The sequence below is a fragment of the Gossypium arboreum genome, chromosome 8 (assembly GCF_025698485.1).
Source record: "Gossypium arboreum isolate Shixiya-1 chromosome 8, ASM2569848v2, whole genome shotgun sequence".
In the NCBI taxonomy this organism is placed as follows: Eukaryota; Viridiplantae; Streptophyta; class Magnoliopsida; order Malvales; family Malvaceae; genus Gossypium; species Gossypium arboreum.
In genome coordinates, this window is record NC_069077.1 from 129,316,227 (window position 1) to 129,328,563 (window position 12,337).

Consider the following 12,337-nt stretch of genomic DNA (forward strand, 5'->3'; position numbering starts at 1 on the left):
AGTCTAGGTGAATTCTTCATTGGGTATTGTCTTCTCCATCAGTTTTCCAAAAGTATTTTCCAACTCTAATCTCTGTCGCAATCTTAGTTAATTAGATAATTAGTTTTAGATTAAAAATTCTCTTAATTGTTAGGCTAGATAATAAAAAGATAGTAATTACTAGTACTTTTAGTCCTCGTGGATACGATATTTCCGGTGTCACCATAACTATACTACTGTTCGATAGATGCACTTGCCTTAGTCGAATTTTTTAGTTAGTTTTAGGACCATCAAGTTTTTGGCGCTGTTGCCGGGGACTAAGATATTAGGAACGCTTAATTTTTATTACTTTAGCCATTTTTATTTTTATTTCAATTTAATTTTGTTTTTATTTACTAAATTTTCTTTTCTCTACTTCTGGCATATTTTTATAGTTTATGACTAGAAGAAACCCGTCAGGACCTCTACTTTTTGATAGCAAAATTGAAAGCACAGCTCGCAGAAACAGAAGAGAAATAAGGCGAAGCCTACAATACATAGAGGAAGAGTGAGAGGCCGATATCCATACCACAACCGAGGAGATGGCTGATAATCAGAATAATCTGCTACCTCCTGTGGTTGCTGCAAATCCAGTAGATCAAAATCCTGCTCCTCGTACTATGTATGATTATACTAAACCTAATTTAACAGTAACTGAATTGAGTATCGTTAAACCTGATGTTGCTGTAAATAATTTTAAACTGAAACCTAACACGATTCAAATGATACAACAGTTTGTTCAGTTTGATGGTTTGCAGGACGAGGATCCAAACACTTATTTGGCAAATTTTCTGGAATTCTGCGACACCTTTAAGATCAATGGTGTTTTTGATGATGCCATTCGCCTTCGGTTATTTCCCTTGTCATTGAGGAATAAGGTTTAACAGTGGTTGAACTCGTTACCACGAGGGTTAATCACCACTTGGGAACAAATGACTGAAATTTTTTTTACTTAAATATTTTCTGCCGGCTAAAATGGTTAAATTGAGGAATGATATTTTTTTCTTTTGTGCAGATGGATCTAGAAACTCTTTATGATGCATGGGAGAGATACAAGGACTTATTAAGAAGGTGCCTTCACCATGGGTTACGTCTATGGCTCCAGGTTCAGACTTCTCACAACTGTGTGAACCCCTCAACAAGGCAACTTATCGATGCAGCTGCCGGTGGAACCTTAAACAACAAAACATCTAAAGAAGCTTACGAATTTATTGAAGAGATGTCACTGAATAACTATCATGGCCAGTCATGAGAACGAAGCCGACAAAAACGGTTAGTGTTTTCAACCTCGACGTGGTCACTATGCTATCTAACCAGGTAGAACTTTTAAATAAAAAAATTGATGGTTTGTGTGGTTCTACTCAGGTACATCCAGTGATGATGTGTGATTCAAATGGAGGAGGAGTGCACAGCACAGAGTATCCATCTTTCAACCCTAGCACCGATGAAGAACAAGTCCACTATATGGGTAATAATTCTAGACCTCCAAATAACCCGTATAGTAGCACTTATAATGCAGGTTAGAGGAACCATCCCAATTCATCTCGGTAAAGAGATGAATCAAAGGCCACAACATCCTTTAGGTATTCAAAAACCACCTTACCACCAAGAGAAGAAACCGAACCTTGAAGAGATGCTCACAAAATTCATCTCGGTGTTAGAAACTCGTTTTCAAAATACCGATATAGTGCTTAAGAATCAGCAAGCATTAATTCAAGGGCTCGAAACTCAAATAGGATAGCTCGCTAAGTTGATTTCTAAACGGCCACAGGGTAACTTGCCAAGTACCATCGAAACTAACCCAAGAGAACAATTTCATGCGATTACTGTTCGAGATAAAGAAAGGTTAGTTGAACCTGAACTAGACCCGAGGTAAGGACTTGTGGTAAGTAAAGGTAAGGATGAGGTGAACCACATTAAGCAAAAACTGATAAGCAGAGAGTATACACCTCGTGTGCCACATCCCAACGCAACTAAGAAAGATCGCACCAATAAACAAGTTGGTAAATTTCTTAAACTCTTAAAATAGTTGCATATTAACTTACCATTCATTGAAGCTCTTTCGCAGATTCAAAACGCAGTTAAAATTTTTAAAGAACTTCTGAAAAATAAACGGAAGTTAGATGAGTCATCGCATGTGGAATTAAATGCAGTCTGCTCGGCTATTTTGCAAAACAAGCTACCCAACAAATTGAAAGATCCAGGAAGTTTTACGATTCCCTGTTTAATTGGTAGCTTGAATATTAAGAATACGTTGGCTGATCTAGGGGCGAGCATTAGTGTCATGCCCTATAAAATGTTTAAACAACTAGGCCTTAGGAAACCAAAACAAACTAGAATGAGCATTCAATTGGCAGATAAAACAATTAGATTTCCTAGGGGTATTATTGAATACGTGCTTGTCAAAATTGATAAATTTATATTCCCAGTTGACTTTGTTATTCTAGACATGGATGAGTATAGTGATATACCTCTAATTTTAGGAAGGCCCTTTTTAGCAACTACTAGAACTATCATTGACGTTGGCACAGGTGAATTGATACTTCGTGTAGGAGATGACATGATTAAAATTCAAGCTCGTGATTCTGGTAAAATATCTAGTAATCGAGATGATTGTTTAAGTTCTGTTAATTTGAGTAATGTTACAACTCAAACTTCTTTGTAGGAGTCCCCTAGGAAGAACGTGATGGAGCCTCATTCTAATTCATGTCACAAAAACAGAGCGATTAATGTTACAACTTAAACTTCTTTATAGGAGTCCCCTAAGAAGAACGTGATGGAGCCTCATTCTAATCCGTGTCACAAAAACAGAGCGATTCACGAAGAAACAAGGCTTCAGATCGATGAATTAGACAAATGGCGAACACATGTCAAGGAGAAACCATGAGCGTAGGGATGAAACAAAGCAATTTAAGGTCGGGGATAAAGTATTGCTCGATGAAAAGGACCCGCAAATTGCTACTTCAAAGCTTAATACAAACGGAGCGATTCCTTTTACGGTACTGAATATTTTCCCATACGGTACAGTCGAGGTAAATCATTCTCAATTCGACATGTTTAAGGTAAATATTACTCGACTTCGACTTTATGTGGATAATAGAATGGATAGTGAGAGAGAGGAGTCTCGACTCCATGATCTGCCGTGACCATGTGAATGAGAGGTAAGTCGAGCTTAGACTCTAAATAAGCGCTTCTCGGGAGGCAACCCGAGCACTAACACCACTAACTAGTTTATTTTAGCTATTTCTCATGTTTTTATGCAGGAACAGTGACCCACACGGCCTGGACACATAAGCATGTCCTTGGCCATGTGGAAACAGAGCTAAATAATCCCCTAGTATCGAACCATACAGCCTGGACACACGGGCATGTCCTAGACCGTGTGAAAACTAGAGCTAAATTTTTAATTTTCAAACAAGTCAGAAAGTTACACAGGCAAGGCACACGGTCATGTGTTATACACACGGGCGTGTAGCATACCACACGGGCATAGGAGAAGTGAACAACGAAGCACACGGTTGTGCGATACAGCTGTGTGACGATTGGGCATTCAATTTTCGTGACAAACACGGGCTAAACTCGAGTAACAAGGGCGTGTGACATGGCCGTGTGGCCTAACACGGGCCGCACACGACCGTGTCCCCTTTAAAACCTCTAACCCTAACTTTATTTTTGTCTTTTTCTTCAATCTTTCCCTCCCAAACTCTAGCAGCCGCAGCCCCTTTTCCCCCTACTCTAGCCACCACCTAGCCCCTCTCCTTGCTCTCCTTTTCTTCTTCTTTCCCTTCTCTTTCTTTCCTTCTCTTTTCTTTCTTTCTTTCCTCTTTCTTTCACTTTCTCCCCTCTCCTCTTTCTTCCTCATTTCCCTCTTAACCGCACGGCCTACCCCCCACTCTCGTGCCCTCTCCGTTCACCACCGTCAGCCCAAACCCCCGCCAGCTTCGACCGTGCCCCTCCGACTACCTCAACCTACTGTTGGTTACTCCCTTTTTCCCCTCTAATTCTTTTACATCATTTTAATTAAATTATTTTTATTTTTATTTTTATTAGTATTATTATTCTTAGTTCTTTATTACTATTTTATTTTGCGTTATTTTTTATTATTTTATTATTGATATATTATTATCCTTATTGCGTTCTTAATTCGTTAATTTTTATTCACTTACATCAGTTAATTTTTTTTTTAGATTAGTTTTGGACAATCACAATATTTTATATATATTTGAGGGTCATTGCTTCGCTGATTTCATTCGTATCTTGCTTGCTTATATAATACTCATTTAGTTAGTTTTATTGTACATTAACATTTTTCCATTTTCTATTTTCGTTAAATTGAGGGGTTAAACTTGGATGAATATTTATTTACTTACCTATTATGTTCATGCTTCAAATTGAATTTAGTCATCTATTCTTGTAGGTACACTATGACAAGCACACGAGGCAAGAAGATTGCCATCCCCGCTTCAAAAAATGGAAGGGTCCTGGCGCAACCTCCTCGAGCGCCGCAACCGAAGTTCGTCACCTTTACTTCAATTCTCGTCAGGTCTACAGGATGACTTGTTTTAGCTTCTTCGAGTATGACCATTAGGAGTGGGTTGATGTATTGACTGGGCCGCCTTGGAACAGGTCCAACTTACCCACATTGTTCGATTCCATATCGCCACCGCCTCATGGGATCGGTTCTTTTTGATTATCGAGCCCACCTATTCGGAGCTTACCTTGGAATTTTGCAGTACTTTTCATCTACAACATGTGATGAATACCCATGACAAGGCTGGTACTATTATTTTTAGACTGGGTGGACTCGTATGACACATGAGTGTACCAGAGTTTGGAGCTACTTTAGGCCTTTACATGGAGGAGTTTATAGCTTCCGAGAATTTTTTACATATTCACCGTCACACACTACTCGCCCTCCTACTGTTGGACCGACCTTACGGTGAGTACTGTTCCCTATGACGCAAGTCGCTCAAAGGCGACTTCTCTTCCTCCAGCACTACCTTACATCCATACTATTTTGGCTCATACCTTGATTGGGAGGAGAGAGAGCACTGGCGTCGTTAGCACCACCGATGCTTACTTCTTATGGAGTATAGCGACTGGTCATGTATTTGATTTGGCATATTTTATCGCCCTCACTTTTCACCACTAGACAGACCGCCATAGGAGGGGCCCCATTTGCCTTGGCCCCTATGTGACTCGCCTCACTCGACACTTCAGCCTCTTCGACACTCCAGAGATGTCATCGACACTCACATTAGTAGGCCAGATGTCTCATCAGGGAATTTTTAGTATGATCCACATGAGGATGATAGAGTGACACCGTGGATTTGACCCCCTCAGTACAGACTCGTTCTCTCTGATGACCAGGATGAGCCAGAGGACATTACTGATGATGTCCCTCCCTTTCATGAGGACCCAAATCCACCACCATCATAGGGTCACCGCCCTACTGCTACCACTTTGACAGATATATCCGAGCGACTCACTCGTTTTGAGCAGTAGTGTTTTGAGAGATTAGACAGCATCGTTGCCACTCTTCGATAGATTTGCCACTACCTTCACATCTCTCCTTCAGCACCGTCGACCTACGAGGCATCCGATGATGAGGACCTTTGAGTCCATTTATTTTATTATTATTATTATTTTTAATTTTAATTTTAATTTTCCTTTTATTTATTTTTGAATACTTAGGTTTTATCGTTTGAACTATATTTAACTTTATGGTTCTTCTCGAGTAACCCCTTGATTCTCTTCCACAGTTGTGTTTATTAACTCAGACTCATGCCTTTTATTAGCCTTCTCTACAACTCTTGCTTTCGCTATTCCAAGAATTTCATCCAAAAATTCAGGGCAGTTTTGTTTCTCTCCCTCTCTTCTGATATTATGCTTATATTGCTATTATCTATTTTTGTACATTGAGAATAATGTACATCTTAAATGTGGGGAGGTTATTTATATGATTATCATAAAATCCCTGAATTTTTTATCTTGTTCTCAAATAATTTTCTCATATCATTATTAGAGTGAATTCTGATTAATTAATGATTTTTATTGGTATGTTTTGAATTAAATCATAGGTAATTGTGCATTGATTGTTTAAACTTTAAGATATTAGAGGATCAAGCATGATAAGTTGACTCTTGAGAATTAAAATTGCTAGGTTATTTCCCTGAATTGAGGTATTATCTTGAAGTTTTGAATTTACAGGATTGACATCAAATACCCCTAATTTTCGTAAGATTTTGAGCCTTTAAGAGCATATATCCTTCTTGCTCACTTATTTTATTGGTTATGAGTGTGTCAACATTGATTTGCTATTCTAGAACTTGCATCGATTATATATGTCGAGACCATACCTTTGATTTAATATACTAAAATGATAAAGGCACTTAGGTTGTAACCCATTTACCCCATAAAAAGCCCACCCACATAATTGACCCCTAATGAACCCCTTTGAGACTTGACTTTTATTTCTTGACTTTTCTCCTTAATAATAACCCATAACTTACCCTTTTTGATTCATTAAGAATTTCCCCCTTTTCATTGACTCTTTTTTTTTATCGAGATTTGATTTGATTAGTTACCTAATTATGTTCGTCCATTCCAGTTGTTGAATTATTTCTTATTATGTAATTTCCATTATTGTACTTGTTCTTATTCTTAAAAAAAAACCGTATATTTATTCATTCAGTTACATATTGTTCTAAAGAGCTTGGATAAGTTAAAGTTGTTTTATTGAGAAAAAGCTCACATCATTAGTTTCGGATAGTTTGAATTTTGGCACTTTTTTGTAATTCAGCAATTAGCTTCATTTGTCGAAGTTTGGTAATTTATTTAAATTAATCTCGATTCTAACCCTCTTTTTCAGCCTTTATCCACACCTTTAACCCAAGCCCCATTACAACCCTGTTAAAGACCTTTTGATTTGTGTATCATCTCATTATAGTGGTAAAGATTTGATTTTCATGCAAGCCTATGTTAATAACTTTTCATGTTTGACTATTGAGTGCTTAATTATTGAACCTTAAACACTTTGAGTGATTTGAGTGAATCTTTAGTAAGGAATGTCAACCCTTGTCGATTTGTAATTAAAGGTAATTACTTAGATAAAGGGGGATACCTACGATTTTATGATTGAAATGCTCAATTTGGATTGTTGGAAACTTTAATATTCTTTTAGTTAAGCTCTCAATGTATGATTGCGAGAGATTACTTTGAAACATTATTGATGAGAATTATAAGTTGAGAAGGATTTATTTTATTTGTGAGTTGAGGATTTTGCTTGAGGACAAGCAAATGCTTAAGTGTAGGGATATTTGATAAACCATAATATATACATATTTTTTACCCCATGCTTGGCATATTTATGGATGATTTTTCCTTGGTTTCATTGAATTTGATGCTTCTAATCCTTTAATTTCATGTTTTATACTCAAGAGAGCTTAGGATAGAAAAAAGAGCAAGAAACTGGCCAAAAAAGGACAAAATAGGCCTAATTTAGTGTGGCACACGAGCTAGGCACTCCCACACGGGTGATCCACACGCCCGTGTGTCATGGTCGTGTCGACACTAAACCAAGTCAGAATTACACATGGCCTGAGTACCTTCACACGAGCGTGGCACACAGTCGTGTCCCTGTCGAGCCCAAGTCTAATTCTACTCGGAAAAGGCTAATTTTGAGGGTTTTGAGGCATTCTAAAGTCTATATAAACATCCTAGAAGAGGAGTGAAGGGACATGGAGAATAGAATGAAGAAAATACTCAAGAACAGCCATCGGGATCAGCTCAGAAGGAGGATCTACATCAAGACTGAAGATTTCCATCAAATTTCCTAGAAGTTCTTTGGGTTTTTTTATGTTTTGTAGTTTTCCAATTTTTGAGATGTTTTCCATTATTATGAACTAAACTCCCTAAATACCTAAAGGAGATGAAACCTAAGACGAATCTTATTACTAATTGAGTTATATGATAAATACTTGTTCTTATAATTAATTGTGAGTTTAACCCTTGTTTTAATATTCCAGGATATTAATTCAGGTTTTTGATGTGCTTATTCAGTGGAGCAAAAGTCCTTGTTTAAGAGTAGATTGTTCATAATTAAGCAGAGTTGCATGCAATCCTAGAGATAGGATGACATAAATCTGCCGGATTAAAGTCAAATCTAATAAGAGAGTCCATAGATCGAGTTACTGCGACAATAGGGGCTTTAATTAGAACGAGATTTCGATTAATCAACTTAGAGTCAGTTGTTTTTAGTCTCGAGAGAAATATTAACATAAATCAGGGATTCCTACAAATTAAGTCAAGTGAATAAATCGTCTAATTCAAAGGTAATAAGTGAAGTCTAGGTGAATTCTTCATTGGGTATTGTCTTCTCCATCGGTTTTCCAAAAGTATTTTCAACTCTAATCTCAGTCGCAATCTTAGTTAATTAGATAATTAGTTTTAGATTAAAAATTCTCTTAATTGTTAGGCTAGATAATAAAAAGATAGTAATTACTAGTACTTTTAGTCCTCGTGGATACGATATTTCCGGTGTCACCATAACTATACTACTGTTCGATAGGTGCACTTGCCTTAGTCAAAATTTTTAGTTAGTTTCATTACCACCACACACATATGACTTTGCTTCATCATTAACATAACATCATCCCAATCATATAATTCACCTCAAGAAAATTAACATACGTATTTATGTTACACGAACTTATCGGTTGCATTTATTTAAACAATTGCACATAAACACACATTTCATCAATTTTGAGTAACTCTATTTATCATTTTCACTTAATCCAACTTACTGAGCACACAGCATCATATGAATGCTAAACAAACATGGATGGACATTTCATCATATGAGCTTTCATTTCATTTCACATTTCCACATTTCTCAACTTAGGGTTATCCCATTTCATACTTTATCACATACATATCATGAACTTCTATTCATACCTTTCCATATTTTAACATATCATAAATACATTTCAATCATCTCAATATCATTTTCAGTATTATCGAAAATAGCTCGATTGGAAGTCATCTTTGTCTTAACAAAACAATTTCGTTAGAGTCAAGAGATATCATACTATCACGAGTAGTAATATGGCATGTATAGCTAGACTCACACATACGCTAGGTTAGTCAGAGAATCGACTAAATCATAGCTCTGATACCACTAAATAAAACACCCCTTACCCGTACCCCAGGCTGGGATAGGATACGAGGCATTACCGAACTTAAACATACACAATTTCATAAAATCGGGCCATATAATTTCATTCAATTTAAAATGAATCAAACACATGTAAATTATTCTTTATACGGGCCTACGAGGCCCAAAACATACACCGGAGATGATTCAGGACTAAACCTAGAATTTCTAAAAATTTTACAACACTTAAGAAATTTTCCATGTTTTGAGAGTAACACACCCGTGTGGCTTGGGACACCCCTGTGTCCTCAGCCCATGTAACTCTCTGTTTATGACATCATCAACAAATAATAGTCACACGACCAAGTCACACGCCCATGTGCTAGACCGTGTCCTCCACACGGCTGAGAGACACGGTCGTGTCTCTGCCCGTTTGGCCGAGAAAATGGCTATTTACCAAGCCATTTGTCACCCTTATTTGCACATACTTGAAAACAACTACAATAGTACATTTCATGGCATAAATAAACTACCATCAGGGAATAACATATCATTTTCACACCATCATCTATCATGCATTATAGCATCATGCCTTACCAAATCACTTCATGCTGAATTCACACTCAAAAAAGGCATTAACATATGAATAAATTCATATCCATTATATATATAAAGCAAATATAAATCACATCACAAAACATTGCCATAAGCACACGCATAATAATTATATGGGCTTTCAACCAATTAGCCAATATAGCCAATTTGCATGGCTACAATTTACATCCAAAAATTTCAACCAATTAGCCAATATAGCCAATTTGCATGGCTATAATTTACATCCAACCTTTTGCCTTCCTAAGCCAATACATTTACCTAATTCATAATGACTCATACATCAAAAAACCAAGTCCCTATACATGCCATAAACTTAAAGGAGTTTGCATTCACTTATACCCAACATGATAGCTTGATAGTGTGATAGCATCTCCGGCGATCTCCAACCCGAGCTAGCTAAATTAACCTATAAGAGATGGGAAAAGAAGGGGAGTAAGATTTAAAGCTTAGTAAGTCTGTATGAAAATAATAATCATTTTATTAACATGCTTCTACCAATTCTCACAACATGATCTCAAGGTAATACAATCATATTTGCACTTTTTTTTTTATATTCATGACAAGTTGTCCACTCGAGCCATGGTCATTCAATTATTTATAACTTGAGTTAAAAAAATCTAAATTAAGATCCGTTAAAAGAATTTCAAACTAGACTCATATATCTTTCTACCATGAAATTTTCAGAATTTATGGATTAGCCAATAAGTAGAGTTTATTCTTTAAAGTTACCCCTGTTTCGCTGTCCGACAGTTCCGACCCCTCTTCTCTAAAAATTAATTATCTCCTCATGCGGAGTTCAGATGATGTTCCTGTTTTTTTCCTTTAAAGATAGACTCATTAAGGATTTTAAGAATATAAATTATAACCAATAATTATTTTTTTTACAATTTTTAACAATTTTCCCAAATCAGAACAGGGGATTCCAAGATCATTCTGACCTTGTCTTACGAAAATTCAAATATCTCATAATATGAAATTATTTTGCTTACAAAGTTTCTTCTATGTAAGACTAGACTAAACAAGCTTTATTTAATATTTTATTCAGTCTCTAATTCGATTTTCATAATTTTTGGTGGATTTTCAAAGTCAAACTACTGCTGTTGTCCAAAACTGTTTTAGTGCAATATAATGATAACTATCATAAGTTCATTTTCAACTAATCATGAACTCACAATTTCATGGATTCCATGTTAAATTACACAATGTAAGTTAGCATGATATTGCAACAAAATTTATAATCATAATTCATACATCTTAGCTCACTGAGGTCTTGACATTTCAAAATCTCAATAACCATAAGCTTAGAGTACATACCTGTATCCTTTCAACATTTTTCACATATTCATTCTTGTCTTTGACATTCCCTTTTGGGACTATCATCAAATCATTCTTTAAACTACCCATTGAACACTTGAAATACTATTGGATACGCGGAAAACTTGCACATAAATGCAACATATACATACATAGCCAAAGCCATAGCATGTAACACTCAAAATGGAGCTACTCACAGGCCCGCTAGTATAAACTACCAGTCAGGGTGCAACTACGGGGGCTGCTCACACAAGCTGTCAGGTATCCGAACCACTCAGGACTACCTAGCCACCGGTAGGACACACAAGACCAATACTGGAAACCAAATTACATATATCTCGTACATCATGAACTCAGACCACTCAATAAGCTCAGATGTCACATATATATCACGAACCCAGACCGCTCAATGAGTTCGGATTACTTAATTCCTAGTGACATGTCACTTGTATCCTAGACTAATCCTAAGGTTCAAACGGGGTTTCTTTACTTGTCGCATCACTGTCGAACTTGCTCGTATTGTCGTTTACGATATCCATAATACCAACCATGTACTTATGGAATATCAAGGCATATAACTCATGATAGCAAATAAGCATTTGAATTCATATAACATTAAAGCATTAAAATATGTAACACATCACATTATTTACACATGAACTTACAATTCATGTAATATCAAGCATTAACATTCAAGTATAACATTGCATTATTATTATCGCACGAACTTACCTCGATACCAAAAATGGTGAAAAAAGGACTTCAACCATCAAATACTTATTTTTCCCCAATCTAACTTCGAATCTCATTTTCCTTGATCTATAATATCACATTTAGCTTACTAATTAGTCACATTATTCATTGTGACCCAAAAATCATATTATGGAAAAATTACATTTTTGCCCCTAAACTTTATCATAGTTACATTTTTTCCCTAGGCTCGTAAAATGAAATTTATTCGATTTCATCCTACTTTAAGCCTAGCCAAAACATTTCCGTAACTATAGCAGCCCACAATTTCCCCTAAATCACACTTTTATGAAAAATTTTATAACTTTTACAAATTAGTCCTTTTTAGCGTTTTCACCGAAAACTACTTAGTAAAAGTCGTTTAACACATAAAAAAACATTCATATTCCTCCTTTAAACATCAAAATACACACATGTAGCACATGGGTAAATTTTTAAACATCAACCCTAGCTCAAATAAATGGTTGAAATAGCTAGATCTTGTTA

At 36.2% G+C, this 12,337-nt stretch overlaps 1 non-coding gene across 1 annotated transcript; it reads right to left on the reverse strand.

The window, feature by feature from the left end:
• Window positions 1-999: 999 nt before the first annotated feature.
• On the reverse strand, window positions 1,000-1,107 carry LOC128280121 (small nucleolar RNA R71). Its single transcript, XR_008270303.1, has one exon. It is a non-coding gene; the product is annotated as a small nucleolar RNA R71 (small nucleolar RNA).
• Between the last annotated feature and the right edge of the window lie 11,230 nt (window positions 1,108-12,337).